Consider the following 14,973-nt stretch of genomic DNA (forward strand, 5'->3'; position numbering starts at 1 on the left):
TTTATGTCATTACAATTATTATTTGGGTTTTAAATAATGTTTATTAGATTAAAGATCATGGTCACATGTAGGTATGTTTGCACTTATGGAGAGATGGGTATATAGATAAGTGTATATATGTATGTGATTTCATATATATATATATATATATATATATATATATATACACACACACTCACCTAAAGAATTATTAGGAACACCTGTTCTATTTCTCATTAATGCAATTATCTAGTCAACCAATCACATGGCAGTTGCTTCAATGCATTTAGGGGGGTGGTCCTGGTCAAAACAATCTCCTGAACTCCAAACTGAATGTCAGAATGGGAAAGAAAGGTGATTTAAGCAATACTGAGCGTGGCATGGTTGTTGGTGCCAGACGGGCCGGTCTGAGTATTTCACAATCTGCTCAGTTACTGGGATTTTCACGCACAACCATTTCTAGGGTTTACAAAGAATGGTGTGAAAAGGGAAAAACATCCAGTATGCTGCAGTCCTGTGGGCAAAAATGCCTTGTGGATGCTAGAGGTCAGAGGAGAATGGGCCGACTGATTCAAGCTGATAGAAGAGCAACGTTGACTGAAATAACCACTCATTACAACCGAGGTATGCAGCAAAGCATTTGTGAAGCCACAACACGCACAACTTTGAGGCGGATGGGCTACAACAGCAGAAGACCCCACCGGGTACCACTCATCTCCACTACAAATAGGAAAAAGAGGCTACAATTTGCACGAGCTCACCAAAATTGGACTGTTGAAGACTGTAAAAATGTTGCCTGGTCTGATGAGTCTCGATTTCTGTTGAGACATTCAAATGGTAGAGTTCGAATTTGGCGTAAACAGAATGAGAACATGTATCCATCCTCTGATGGCTACTTCCAGCAGGATAATGCACCATGTCACAAAGCTCGAATCATTTCAAATTGGTTTCTTGAACATGAAAATGAGTTCACTGTACTAAAAGGGCCCACACAGTCACCAGATCTCAACCCAATAGAGCATCTTTGGGATGTGGTGGAACTGGAGCTTCGTGCCCTGGATGTGCATCCCTCAAATCTCCATCAACTGCAAGATGCTATCCTATCAATATGGGCCAACATTTCTAAAGAATGCTATCAGCACCTTGTTGAATCAATGCCACGTAGAATTAAGGCAGTTCTGAAGGCAAAAGGAGGTCCAACACCGTATTAGTATGGTCTTCCTAATAATTCTTTAGGTGAGTGTATATATATATACAGTGGGATGCGAAAGTTTGGGCAACCTTGTTAATCGTCATGATTTTCCTGTATAAATCGTTGGTTGTTACGATAAAAAATGTCAGTTAAATATATCATATAGGAGACACACACAGTGATATTTCTGAAGTGAAATGAAGTTTATTGGATTTACAGAAAGTGTGCTAAAATTGTTTAAACAAAATTAGGCAGGTGCATAAATTTGGGCACTGTTGTCATTTTATTGATTCCAAAACCTTTAGAACTAATTATTGGAACTCAAATTGGCTTGGTAAGCTCAGTGACCCCTGACCTACATACACAGGTGAATCCAATTATGAGAAAGAGTATTTAAGGGGGTCAATTGTAAGTTTCCCTCCTCTTTTAATTTTCTCGGAAGCGTAGCAACATGGGGGTCTCAAAACAACTCTCAAATGACCTGAAGACAAAGATTGTTCACCATCATGGTTTAGGGGAAGGATACAGAAAGCTGTCTCAGAGATTTCAGCTGTCTGTTTCCACAGTTAGGAACATATTGAGGAAATGGAAGACCACAGGCTTAGTTCAAGTTAAGACTCGAAGTGGCAGACCAAGAAAAATCTCGGATAGACAGAAGCGACGAATGGTGAGAACAGTCAGAGTCAACCCACAGACCAGCACCAAAGACCTACAACATCATCTTGCTGCAGATGGAGTCACTGTGCATCGTTCAACCATTCGACGCACTTTACACAAGGAGATGCTGTATGCGAGAGTGATGCAGAGGAAGCCTTTTCTCCGCCCACAGCACAAAAAAGTGCCGCTTGAGGTGGGCTAAAGCATATTTGGACAAGCCAGCTTCATTTTGGAATAAGGTGCTGTGCACTGATGAAACTAAAATTGAGTTATTTGGCCATAACAAGGGGCGTTATGCATGGAGGAAAAAGAACAAAGCATTCCAAGAAAAACACCTGCTACCTACAGTAAAATATGGTAGTGGTTCCATCATGCTGTGGGGCTGTATGGCCAGTGCAGGGACTGGGAATCTTGTCAAAGTTGAGGGACGCATGGATTCCACTCAGTATCAGCAGATTCTGGAGACCAATGTCCAGGAATCAGTGACAAAGCTGAAGCTGCGCCGGGGCTGGATCTTTTAACAAGACAACGACCCTAAACACTGCTCAAAATCCACTAAGGCATTTATGCAGAGGAACAAGTACAACGTTCTGGAATGGCCATCTCAGTCCCCAGACCTGAATATAATTGAAAATCTGTGGTGTGACTTAAAGAGAGCTGTCCATGCTCGGAAGCCATCAAACCTGAATGAACTAAAGATGTTTTGTAAAGAGGAATGGTCCAAAATACCTTCAACGAGAATTCAGACTCTCATTGGAACCTACAGGAAGCGTTTAGAGGCTGTAATTTCTGCAAAAGGAGGATCTACTAAATATTGATTTTATTTCTTTTTTGTGGTGCCCAAATTTATGCACCTGCCTAATTTTGTTTAAACAATTATAGCACACTTTCTGTAAATCCAATAAACTTCATTTCACTTCTCAAATATCACTGTGTGTGTCTCCTATATGATATATTTAACTGACATTTTTTATCGTAACAAGCAACGATTTATACAGAAAAATCATGACGATTAACAAGGTTGCCAAAACTTTTGCATCCCACTGTATATATATGCATTTTTTTTTATTTGGGTTTGAATCATGTATATCGCACTATTTACTACTATGGACATTATGTTCTGCTGGTATAGAGTGTAGCATCTTAGATGATATGTAACACAATATAAGGTTGTTGTGTATTAATTAATCACTATCATATTTGCTTATATTTGAGTTATATATTACTAAAAGGATTATGGAAGTGTAATAACTAACAGGTACAGTATGATTTGTACGTACCTCTATTTTGTTTGCACAGTTAACATTGAGGTCACCATTAGGTTAATGAGATATTATAAGTTAATACAATGGTCTGAAATATGCCAGGAATCATAGAATGTATAGGGCTTTTTTAGGGCATAATTACTTAGCAGTACATCACAGATGCTCGAACGCGACATGCGTTCCAAGGTGGAATTGATGTGGGCGGTCCCGGATGTCATGACTGCAGGCGCTGTTCGTAGGAAGGGTAAGGACTTTATCTGTGCGCACCTAGATGCGCTCAGAAGTATCACCTAGCACACAAACGAATATGGCTTTAATAGGCAAAATTGAAGTTAAAGGGTTGAGTTCGGGGGGTTTGGTGCAGCTTATGCGCTCCAGTGTGGAACGCAATACGTCACTTCCGGTTACGTACTTCCGGACAGTGGCGGTGATGTGAGGCGCAACGCCATGAGGGAATGTAACAAGGTAATTGTGTGCAGGTGGTTTAATTGCTGGGGTCAGATGGACGCGTGGCTGGTATGATATGACAATATGTTACTGTGGTTGATGTGGCTGATGTAGGAACGATCTACTATATTTGGATACTCATTTGCACTAGTACTTTACCAGAATGTATACCATTGTGTGTGACATCTTTGCATGCATGCTGCCTTTTAAAGTATTATAATCCCTATAAGTGACCCACTTGACCTGCTAGGGCATCTAGCCCTTGGTTTTCTATTTTCCACCACCATCTGTTACTTGTGGTTTTATGTATGTTTTAACCATTGTGTTATAATAAAGATCTATTTATATATGTGTATAAGACTCTAGCTGCTATTTTTGGTGTTAAATATTTTAGGCATATGCTGGGGTTGTGGTGTTTTGGCCCACATTTAAGATAGGGTTTAATAATTATATGCAAGGGCCTGCAGTTGAGCTGACCTGTAAAACATTATATGCGAGGGCCTGCAGTTGAGCTCACCCTGTAAAACATTATATGCGAGGGCCTGTAGTTGAGCTGCCCCTGTAAAACATTATATGCGAGGGCCTGCAGTTGAGCTGCCCCTGTAAAACATTATATTCGAGGGCCTGCAGTTGAGCTGACCCTGTGAAAAATTATATGTGAGGGCATTATATGCGACGAATAAGCATGTTGATATGATGGAAGAGGAGGAGGAGAATGAGAATTTTTTTTTTTAACCATATGCCCTTTTTTGTGGTGTAAGGGTTGCATGGGAATACAGTGTATTTAGTACATTAAGCAACACAGTTAAAGTGCCTTTGTTCATCCACTTTCCTCTGGTGGAGTTGAGAAGTCTGGGGCAATCCAGATCTTTTTTATTTTTATAAGAGCCAACCTGTCAGCATTTTCAGTTGACAGGCGGATACGCTTATCTGTTGTAATGCCACCAGCAGCACTAAAAACCCGCTCAGACAAAACGCTGGGGGCAGGGCAGGCCAGCACCTCCAAGGCATAGAGCGCCAGTTCGTGCCACGTGTCCAGCTTGGACCCCCAGTAGTTGTAAGGCCCTGAGGGATCATTGAGGATGCTTACATGGTCTGCTATGTACTCCTTCACCATCTTCCAAAAATTTTCCCTCCTTGTGACACTAGGCCGCGCATCTGGGTGAGGGTGCTGGCAGCGTGTCATGAAACTGTCCTAGGCTTTGGAGAGTGTTGCCCTGCCTCTGTTGGAACTCTGTGTGTTCCCCTTGTCCCCCCTCCTTGGTTGGCCATTGAAATACGGACTCTGCTGCCAGCGTTATCAGATGGAAATTTTTGGAGCAATTTTTCAACAAGGAGCTTCTGGTATTGCACCGTTTTGCTCGTCCTCTCCACCTAAAGAATGACAGATGCGAAGTTCTGTTTGTAGCAGGGATCGAGAAGGGTGAACACCCAGTAATCCGTGTTGTCTAAAATGCATACAACGCGTGGGTCATGGGAAAGGCAGCCTAACATGAAGTCAGCCATGTGTACCAGAGTACCAACAGGCAAGACTTTGCTGTCATCATCAGGAGGATCAGTCTCAATCTCCTCATCCTCTTCCTCCTCTTCTGCCCACCCACGCTGAACAGATGGAATTAAACTTCCATGGGTACTACCCTCTGTAGCGGAGGCAACCGTCTCCTGCTCCTCCTCTTCCTCGTCCAATTCGCACTGAGAATATGGACCGAGGGTGGTCTGGCAATCACCCTTCTCCACCTCTTCCACATGCGAGCAGCGAGCGTTTGAGTAGACACAGAAGTGGGATGGTTACGCTGATAATAGCGTTATCGTCGCTCACCATCTGTGTTGATTCATCAAATTTTGTCAGACATCCATGTCCACTCCTCGCTTTTGATTAGCGGAAGCTGACGGGAAAGGCGATGACCATGTTACAGTTGGTATTCCACTACTGCCCTCTGCTGCTCACAAAGCCTGGCCAACATGTGGAACGTGGAGTTCCAGCGCGTGTTAACATCGCACAACAACCGGTAAGCTGGCAGGTTAAAGCACTGCTGCAGCGTTGACAGACCGGCTGAAGCTGTCGATGACTTGCGGAAATGTGCGCCACACGCGGCACACCTTCACCAGTAGCTCAGGCAAATTGGGGTAGGTTTTGAGAAACCTTGAACCACTAAGTTTAAGATGTGGGCTAGGCATAGGATGTGTCTGAAATAAAATATATAAAAAAAGCCTATAGTACGTTGCCTTTCTTTTTGGTGCGTCGTGAGTTCCAATAGTGAAGTGGGTAATGTTCACATCTATCAATGCGTTTCTGTAAATGGACCGCGCTGCTCCAGGACAAAGCTGAAAAATCCTCCCTTCTAGATCTCACAGAGATTTTGTGAACATGGGTCAGCGGTCAGTTCACTCAGATTCACCTTTCCTTTGGGAATAAGATGGATATGGTAACAGGCAGTATGTACAAAACATTCACCCGACCCGGGTTTCGCTTTAGAAAGCTTTGTCAGGGGTATCTCCTCCGCCTACCTAGAGGCGGTCTTTATATACCTGCCGGTGGTAAGCTACCACACCTCCTTAAAATCATCATAGCCCTTTCGGCTCAATATAAAAATAAAACTCAATAGGGTACATAAAATACATTCATAAAATATGTATCACAAAAAGACCTCCCCAGGGTCACCAAATTACTGGTTGACTGAATATCACAGACAAGTCTGGACTAAACCGGACTAATCGCATCTGATCGAATACCATGCGATCATACCCGGAATAATCGCATCTGATCGCATAACATTCTCATGGTTAGGGCCAATATTCTTATTATTAATACACTGACATATCTGGACTGATCACATCTGATCGCATAGCATAGCATGATCACATAACATTCTCAAAATTAATACTAACATTTTCATGGTTAATGTCCACACATATCTGGAGTGATCGCATCGGATCGCATAACATTCTCATAATCTCCGCTTCACACCCCCCATAAGGCTCAATATCTAACCAATACTACAGGCACACCTCCTGGAGGCTGTCCCTTCATTCCTGGATAGCTGGACATGTCACCACCCACCTACATAGGTAGTTGCAACCCTTAGTCGATTAAACATAGGGCCGCCCTCCTTCATTCATTAATGTCCTACGTGCCATACCTCACATGGTCCATTCCCACCAATGGGGATATCAAGAATTCACATGACTCTTTCCAGCCAGTGATAGTCTCACACATCATGGGACCGCCCTCCAGTGGTAGTTTACACATCGTGGGACCGCCTTCCTTCATTCATGGATGGCCACTCGTCCAACCCCACGAGATGCTCCCCCACCAATGGTGACGTACATCTCCTAGGGCCACCTCCCTCCCGACCAATTCTTTCTTATTATGTTTTTGATGATTCCAGCCTGGACATTATACTGTGTGAGGAAGGAGAATCTGAAGTCTTTCTTTGTTCTTACCGAAACTCCCTCTCCTACATTTTCTCTCTCTACTTCTTCCCTACATTTCTCTAAATCCTCTCTACAGTATCCTTTCTCCAGAAACCGTACACTAATAACCTCACTTTGCACTCTAAAATCATCATCCTTTGTGCAATTGCGGTGGACCCTTTTTAGTTGCCCCTTGGGTATGTTCTTCAGTCAAGGGGTGTAATGGCAACTAGAGGTGTCTATGTAGCCATTAACATTAGTTTCCTTGAAGAACGTTTTGGTCTTCAAATAATTATCCTCCAGAAAGATAGTCAAGTCAAGGAAGTTAATACTGCTTTTGCTGACTGTACTTGTGAAGGAGAGGTTCCATTGATTAATATTCAGGTTGTTAATAAAATCTAAGAGACCCTGTCTCTCTCCCCTCCACACAATCAGACAGTCGTCAATGAACCTCTTTCAGATTGTAAATTCACCAAAAGCCGTTATTCTATTCAAGACGGGGCTGATGTTTTCTTTTTCCCAAGCCCCCATAAAGATATTTGCGAAACTGGGGGCGAATATCACCCCCATCGCTGTCCCTGTGCGCTGGAGGTAGTAGTTGTCCTTATACCAGAAATAGTTATGACAGAGGCAGAAGTCTACACAATCAAGAATAAACTAAGAGACAGGGTCTCTTAGATTTTATTAACAACCTGAATATTAATCAATGGAACCTCTCCTTCACAAGTACAGTCAGCAAAAGCAGTATTAACTTCCTTGACTTGACTATCTTTCTGGAGGATAATTATTTGAAGACCAAAACGTTCTTCAAGGAAATAGATGTTAATGGCTACATAGACACCTCTAGTTGCCATTCCACCCCTTGGCTGAAGAACATATCCAAGGGGCAACTAAAAAGGGTCCACCGCAATTGCACAAAGGATGATGATTTTAGAGTACAAAGTGAGGTTATTAGTGAACGGTTTCTGGAGAAAGGATACTGTAGAGAGGATTTAGAGAAATGTAGGGAAGAAGTAGAGAGAGAAAATGTAGGAGAGGGAGTTTCGGTAAGAACAAAGAAAGACTTCAGATTCTCCTTCCTCACACAGTATAATGTCCAGGCTGGAATAATCAAAAACATAATAAGAAAGAATTGGTTCACCCTAAAAAATGACCCAGTACTAGGGAAGGATATCCCAGAGCATCAAAATGTTATTTTTAGAAAAGCACCAAGTTTACAGACTAAACTGGTGCATAGCTCCTCACACTCTGAGGGCGCTAGGAAAGGGAATAAATTCACCTGGTGTGGGTTCTGTCTGCCGTGTTGTAATAGGAAGAGAGAAAAAAGAAAGAGGGATACTCAGACTGTACATTCCAACCAAAAGGATCAGGATTATAAAATAAAAGGCTTCATCACCTGTGAGAGCGTAGGGGTGGTCTACATGCTGGAGTGCCTGTGTGGCCTCCAGTATGTAGGCCGAACCATGCAAAAATTGAAAGTGAGAATTCAGGTACATGTTCGAAACATCAGAAAGGGACTTGAGACACATAGTGTCTCGATGCATTTTAAAATCAAACATCAGAAAGACCCTAGTGGCCTGTCATTTTCAGGGATTGAGCTGGTCAAACCACATTGGCGGGGAGGGAACTCCATCGAGTGGAATAATAGGAGGGAGGTTGAATGGATCTACAAGATGGATTCATTATTACAACCAAAAGGGATGAATTTGGAATTTGATTTGAAACCCTGTCTCATCTGAGAGAATTTTCTGTAGCTCCTATGTGGGCCATGTGAAGATCTGTGGAAGTATTGTGAGAGTGATCGCATCCGATTGTAGGAAATCATGTGGATTGGGACGTGCTCAGTCATTCGTGGATGGAGGGAGGTGGCCCTAGGAGATGTACGTCACCATTGGTGGGGGAGCATCTCGTGGGGTTGGATTAGTGGCCATCCATTAATGAAGGAAGGCGGTCCCACGATGTGTAAACTACCACTGGAGGGCGGTCCCATGATGTGTGAGACTATCACTGGCTGGAAAGAGTCATGTGAATTCTTGATATCCCCATTGGTGGGAATGGACCATGTGAGGTATGGCACGTAGGACATTAATGAATGAAGGAGGGTGGCCCTATGTCTAATCGACTAAGGGTTGCAACTAACTATGTAGGTGGGTGGTGACATGTCCAGCTATCCAGGAATGAAGGGACAGCCTCCAGGAGGTGTGCCTGTAGTATTTGTTAGATATTAAGCCTTATGGGGGTGGGGAGCGGAGATTATGAGAATGTTATGTGATCCGATGCGATCACTTCAGATATGTGTGCACATTAACCATGAGAATGTTAGTGTTAATTATGAGAATGTTATGCGATCATGCTATGCTATGCGATCAGATTTGATCAGTCCAGATATGTCAGTGTATTAATAATAAGAATATTGGCGCTAACCATGAGAATGTTATGCGATCAGATGCGATTATTCCAGATATGATCGCATGGTATTCGATCAGATGCGATTAGTCCGGTTTAGTCCAGACTTGTCTGTGATATTCAGTCAACCAGTAATTTGGTGACCCTGGGGAGGTCTTTTTGTGATACGTATTTTATGAATGTATTTTATGTGGGGTTGCAGCCACTAACATAGGTGCTGGCGGAAACCCTGGTGGAATTAGCGCCCGCAATCCTCGGCGTCGGTAGCACCTGTGCCATCCCAGGGTACGACTAGCTCCCGGCCCCCACAATGTTCACCCAGTGTGTCATTAGGTAAATGTAGCGTCCCTGGCAAAATACACTTGTCCATGTGTCTGTGGTTAAGTGGACCTTCCCAGTAACTGCGTTGGTCAGGGCACGTGTGACGTTTCGGGACACAAGTTGGTGTAAGGCAGGCCTCGAAAAATACATTGAAAAATACCTTGAAAAATAGTGGCTGCTGTGGACAGAGTACCGTGGAATGGCTGCGGAAGGCCCCAGTATCCACAAGCCTAAATGGCAAAATTTCTAGGGCCAGTAATTTTGAAAGGTGTGCATTTAGTGCTACGGCCAGTGGATGGGTGGCTGGGTATTTGTGCTTGCGTTCAAATGCCTGGGGTAATGACTTTTGGATGCTGCGCTGGGACAGGGAAGTGGATGTGGTAGCTGAGAGTGCTTGCGAAGGTCCAGGTGCAGGGCAGGAGGCGCTTTCAACAGGCAATTGGCCAGCATGTACCATAGGGGAAGAGAAGGTAGTGTTGTGACTCGCAGACACAGATTGTGAACCCAGGCATTTGTCCCACTTATTACGGTGCTTGGAAGCCATGTGGCGGATCATGCCGGTGGTGGTGAGGTTGCTAGTGTTCATGCCCCGGCTCATTTTGGTGTGGCACAGGTTGTAAACTACTATTCTTTTGTCGTCCGTACTTTACTCAAAAATAATCGCCATACTGCGGAACACCTACCCCCTTGGCAAGGGATATTTATGCAATGGGGTGCTTTGTGGAACAGTTGCTGGCCTGTTTGGTGTGGCACGCCTTCTCCCTTTTGCCACCCCACTTCCTCTTCCAGCCTGTTGCGGTGCTGCAGATCCTTCCCCCTTTGTACTGCTATCCTCACTCAGCTTTACACCTTCCCAGGTTGGGTCAGTGACCTCATCATCCACCATCTCCTCTTTCAATTCCTCACTCTGATCATCCTCTTGATTTGTTGACCTAACCAAAACCTCAGTGATTGACAACTGTGTCTCATCCATATCATCAACCTCTGGAGACAGTAATTGCGATTGACTCATTTGCAAATGTGTCTCATCATCATCCAACTCATTAAACACTAATTGCTGTTCCCCACTGTCATGTTCTTGTGACTGTGGATGCTCAATAGGTTGGGAATCAGGGCACAAGATCTCATGTCCCTCTTCTTCAAGCGTGCTTGGCGAGAGGGCCAAATCAAGTAATGGTGATGAAAAGAGATCCTCAAAATTTCAGAGTGTTTGATCACTTGTTTGGCCAGACTCTCCATAGTGGGAGGAAGGAGAATCAGGAAGAGGATTCTGTTGACCAGACTCTTGACTACTGAGACTGGACTTGGTGCAAGACAGGGTGGTGCTTAACCGACTGGAAGCATTATCTGCTGCAATCCAACCGACCACCTGGTCGCACTGGTCTGACTTCAAGAGTTTTGTCCTGCGACGTCCTGCAAACTGGGACATGAAGCTAGGAATCGTGGATGATTGTTTTTCTTGTGCTCAGGCAGCAGGCACAGTTTCAACGCACTCAGGGCCACTGCCTCTGCGTGAACCATCAGCATCACGGCCACTTCCCCATCCCTTACTGCTAGCCTTGCGCATATGAGGCTACTTTCACACTAGCGTTCGGGGCTCCGCTTGTGAGCTCCGTTTGAAGGCTCTCACAAGCGGCCCCGAACGGATCCGTCCAGTCCTAATGCATTCTGAGTGGATGCGGATCCGCTCAGAATGCATCAGTCTGGCACCGTTTGTCCTCCGCTCCGCTCAGCAGGCGGACACCTGAACGCTGTTTGCAGCGTTCGGGTGTCCGCCTGGCCGTGCGGAGGCAAACGGATCCGTCCAGACTTACAATGTAAGTCAATGGGGACGGATCCGTTTGAAGATGACACAATATGGCTCAATCTTCAAATGGATCCGTCCCCCATTGACTTTCAATGTAAAGTCAAAACGGACCCGTTTGCATTACCATGAACAAAAAAAAATAATTTTTTTTTTTTTGTTCATGGTAATGCAAACGGATCCGTTCTGAACGGATCTAAGCGTTTGCATTATAGGAGCGGATCCGTCTGTGCAGATACCAGACGGACCCGCTCTGAACGCTAGTGTGAAAGTAGCCTGAAATGTTATATGCACGCTTGACACACAAGATGTGGCACGGATGTCAAAGTTCACAGCAAGCACAGTATATGGAAAAAGTACTTGAAAGTATGGCAAAAGGAAAATAGATTTCACTTATATTTTTCCTATCTCTGGCCCTGACACACATTTATCCCTTTACACCCCTCCCTGGTGAAGTGAGTTTCAGTGTTTTTTCACCTTTTATATGCTTTTATGTGCTTCATTTGATAATATACACCAGCTGTTTTATGGCTTTATCATATTAGCACTGAGCATTGCTGTGTCCCGCCCCTCTATTTTAGTAAGGGGCTCCTATTTACTATGTATTAGTTTTTATCTATATTTTTTTTATATTGCTCTATTTTTTATATCGATTCCAGTTTTACATATATATCTATATATATCTTTATTTATTTATAACACCTATTATTGGTGCACATCGTATTTAAATATATACAATATCTTATTAGCAGTTAGGTGCCACGTGGTGATTTTTTTCCTTTTGATTCACTCCTGACACACAGAAGGTATTGGACAGATGTCACAAGCCACTGCAGACACCCTCTATAGAAAAATTATTGAAAATTATAGAAAAAATATATTTATTTTCAGTTATATTTCTCCAATCTCTGGCCCTGACACACAGAAGGTATAATACAGATGTCACTAGTCACTGCAGACACCCTCTATAGAATTTGTTTTCAAAATGATGGGAAAAAAATTGTAATTTTCAGTTATATTTCTCCAATAACTGGCCCTGACACACAGAATGTATAATACAGATGGCACTAGTCACTGCAGACACCCTCTATAGAAATATTATTGAAAATGATGTAAACAATATATTTATTTTCAGTTTTTTTCTCTCCAATCTCTGGCCCTGACACACAGAAGGTAGTGGACAGATGTCACAAGTCACTGCAGACATCCTCTATATAAAAAGTATTGAAAATGATGGAAAAAATATATTCATTTTCAATTATATTTCTCCAATCTCTGGCCCTGACACACAGAAGGTATAATACAGATGTCACTAGTCACTGCAGACACCCTCTTTAGAAAAATTATTGAAAATGATGGAAAAAATATATTCATTTTCAATTATATTTCTCCAATCTCTGGCCCTGACACACAGATGGTATTGGACAGATGTCACAAGTCACTGCCGACATCCTCTATATAAAAAGAATTGAAAAATATAGAAAAATATATTTATTTTCAGTTATATTTCTCCAATCTTTGGCCCTAACACACAGAAGGTATAATACAGATGTTACTAGGTCACTGCAGACACCCTCTATAGAATAAGTAAAATACTGGGGAAAAAAATTGTACTGCAGCTATAAAATACTGCCAGCCTGCCACCATACACAATAGTCCTTAACCCCTTAAGGACCGGGCTCATTTTCACCTTAAGGACCAGGCCATTTTTTGAAAATCTGACCAGTGTCACTTTATGTGTGAATAACTTTAAAATGCTTTTACTTATCCAGGCCATTCTGAGATAGTTTTTTCGTCACATATTGTACTTCATGACACTGGTAAAATGAAGTAAAAAAATTCATTTTTATTTATAAAAAAATAAAAAATTTACCAAAAATTGGGAAAAATTAGCAAATTTCCAAGTTTCAATTTCTCTACTTCTATAATACATAGTAATACCTCCAAAAATAGTTATTACTTTACATTCCCCATATGTCTACTTTATGTTTGGATCTTTTTGGAATGACATTTTATTTTTGGGGGACGTTACAAGGTTAAGAAGTTTAGAAACAAATCTTGACAAAATCACTTTGTGAGGCTTACATAATAGAAACCACCCAAAAATGACCCCATTCTAGAAACTACACCCCTCAAGGTATTAAAAACTGATTTTACAAACTTTGTTAACCCTCTAGGTGTTCCACAAGTGTTATTAGCAAATGGAGATGAAATTTGAGAATTTAAAATTTTTTACAAATTTTTCCATTTTAATCCATCCAGCCTGAGGCTGGACCTCCCGGGTACCCGTAGAAGGCAGTTCCCGATGCCGTGCAGGGCATTGGGCAGCCTCTGCATGGCATCTGGCTGCCTAGTCACGCATCGGGTCCCTGCCACAGCAGCGTGGGGACTCGATGCGATCACTCACGAACCAATTCTATGTCGCGGTCAGCGCGGACCGTGGCATAGAAGGGGTTAATCCGCCGGCATTGCTGTAAACAGCGATGCCGGCAGATACAGCAGGGGCCCGGCTACCAGGGACTGGCAATGCATTCTGGCAATGCATCCCCCGCCGTACATGTAGGGCGTTCTGCGTTAAGGGGTTAAAAGGACTTTTGGGTCTTTGAAATGTTTTTCTACTGAATTGAGTGCGATCAGACTCCCTACACTCTGTGTCCCTTCCGAAGCGCAGCTCTCCTTGACTACAAATGAACCGAACATGCGTTATCTTGTGCTATATAGCACCCGATGACGTGTTCCGGCCAGCCAATCACTGTAATGCCAGTAGCCAACATGGTTACTGGCATTACAGTGAGGGTAGTACTTACCTGCACATTTATTGGCTGCATAGCAGCCGCGAAATGTGCAGGGAGGAGACTCGAGTGTGAGCGAGTACCGCCATGTGTCGGGCATAGCGATGCTCGAGCTGAACAGCAGTTTGGCCAAGCATGCTTTCTTAAGGGTACTTTTACACTGGCCTTCGATGCGGATCCGTCTTGTTTTTGCACAGACGGATCCGCACCAATAATGCAAACGCTTGTATCCGTTCAGAACGGATCCGTTTGGACTTACATTGAAAGTCAATGGGGAACGGAGCTGTTTTCAATTGCACCATATTGTGTCAGTGAAAACGGATCCATCCCCATTGTCTTACATTGTAAGCCAGGACGGATCTGTTTGGCTCTGCATCGTCAGGCGGAAACACCAAAACGCTGCAAGCAGCGTTTTGGTGTCCGCCTCAAAAGCGTAACGGAGACCAAACGCAGCCAAACTGATGCATTCTGAACGGATCCTTATCTATTCAGAATGCATTGGGGCTGAACTGATCCATTTTGGGCCGCTTGTGAGAGCCCTGAAATGGATCTCACAAGCGGACCCAGAAAAGGCAGTGTGAAAGTAGCCTAACACTAGTCACCACAATATACACTCACCTAAAGAATTATTAGGAACACCTGTTTTATTTCTCATTAATGCAATTATCTAGTCAACCAATTACATGGCAGTTGCTT

The 14,973-nt window shown here is 43.3% G+C and overlaps 1 protein-coding gene across 2 annotated transcripts in view; it reads right to left on the minus strand.

Moving 5' to 3' along the window:
• LOC120978499 (flavin-containing monooxygenase 5-like) overlaps positions 1 to 14,973 on the minus strand; it is a 463,632-nt gene that overhangs the window by 124,479 nt on the left and 324,180 nt on the right. The gene's annotated exons all lie outside the window — the stretch shown is intronic.

The sequence above is a fragment of the Bufo bufo genome, chromosome 9 (assembly GCF_905171765.1).
Source record: "Bufo bufo chromosome 9, aBufBuf1.1, whole genome shotgun sequence".
In the NCBI taxonomy this organism is placed as follows: Eukaryota; Metazoa; Chordata; class Amphibia; order Anura; family Bufonidae; genus Bufo; species Bufo bufo.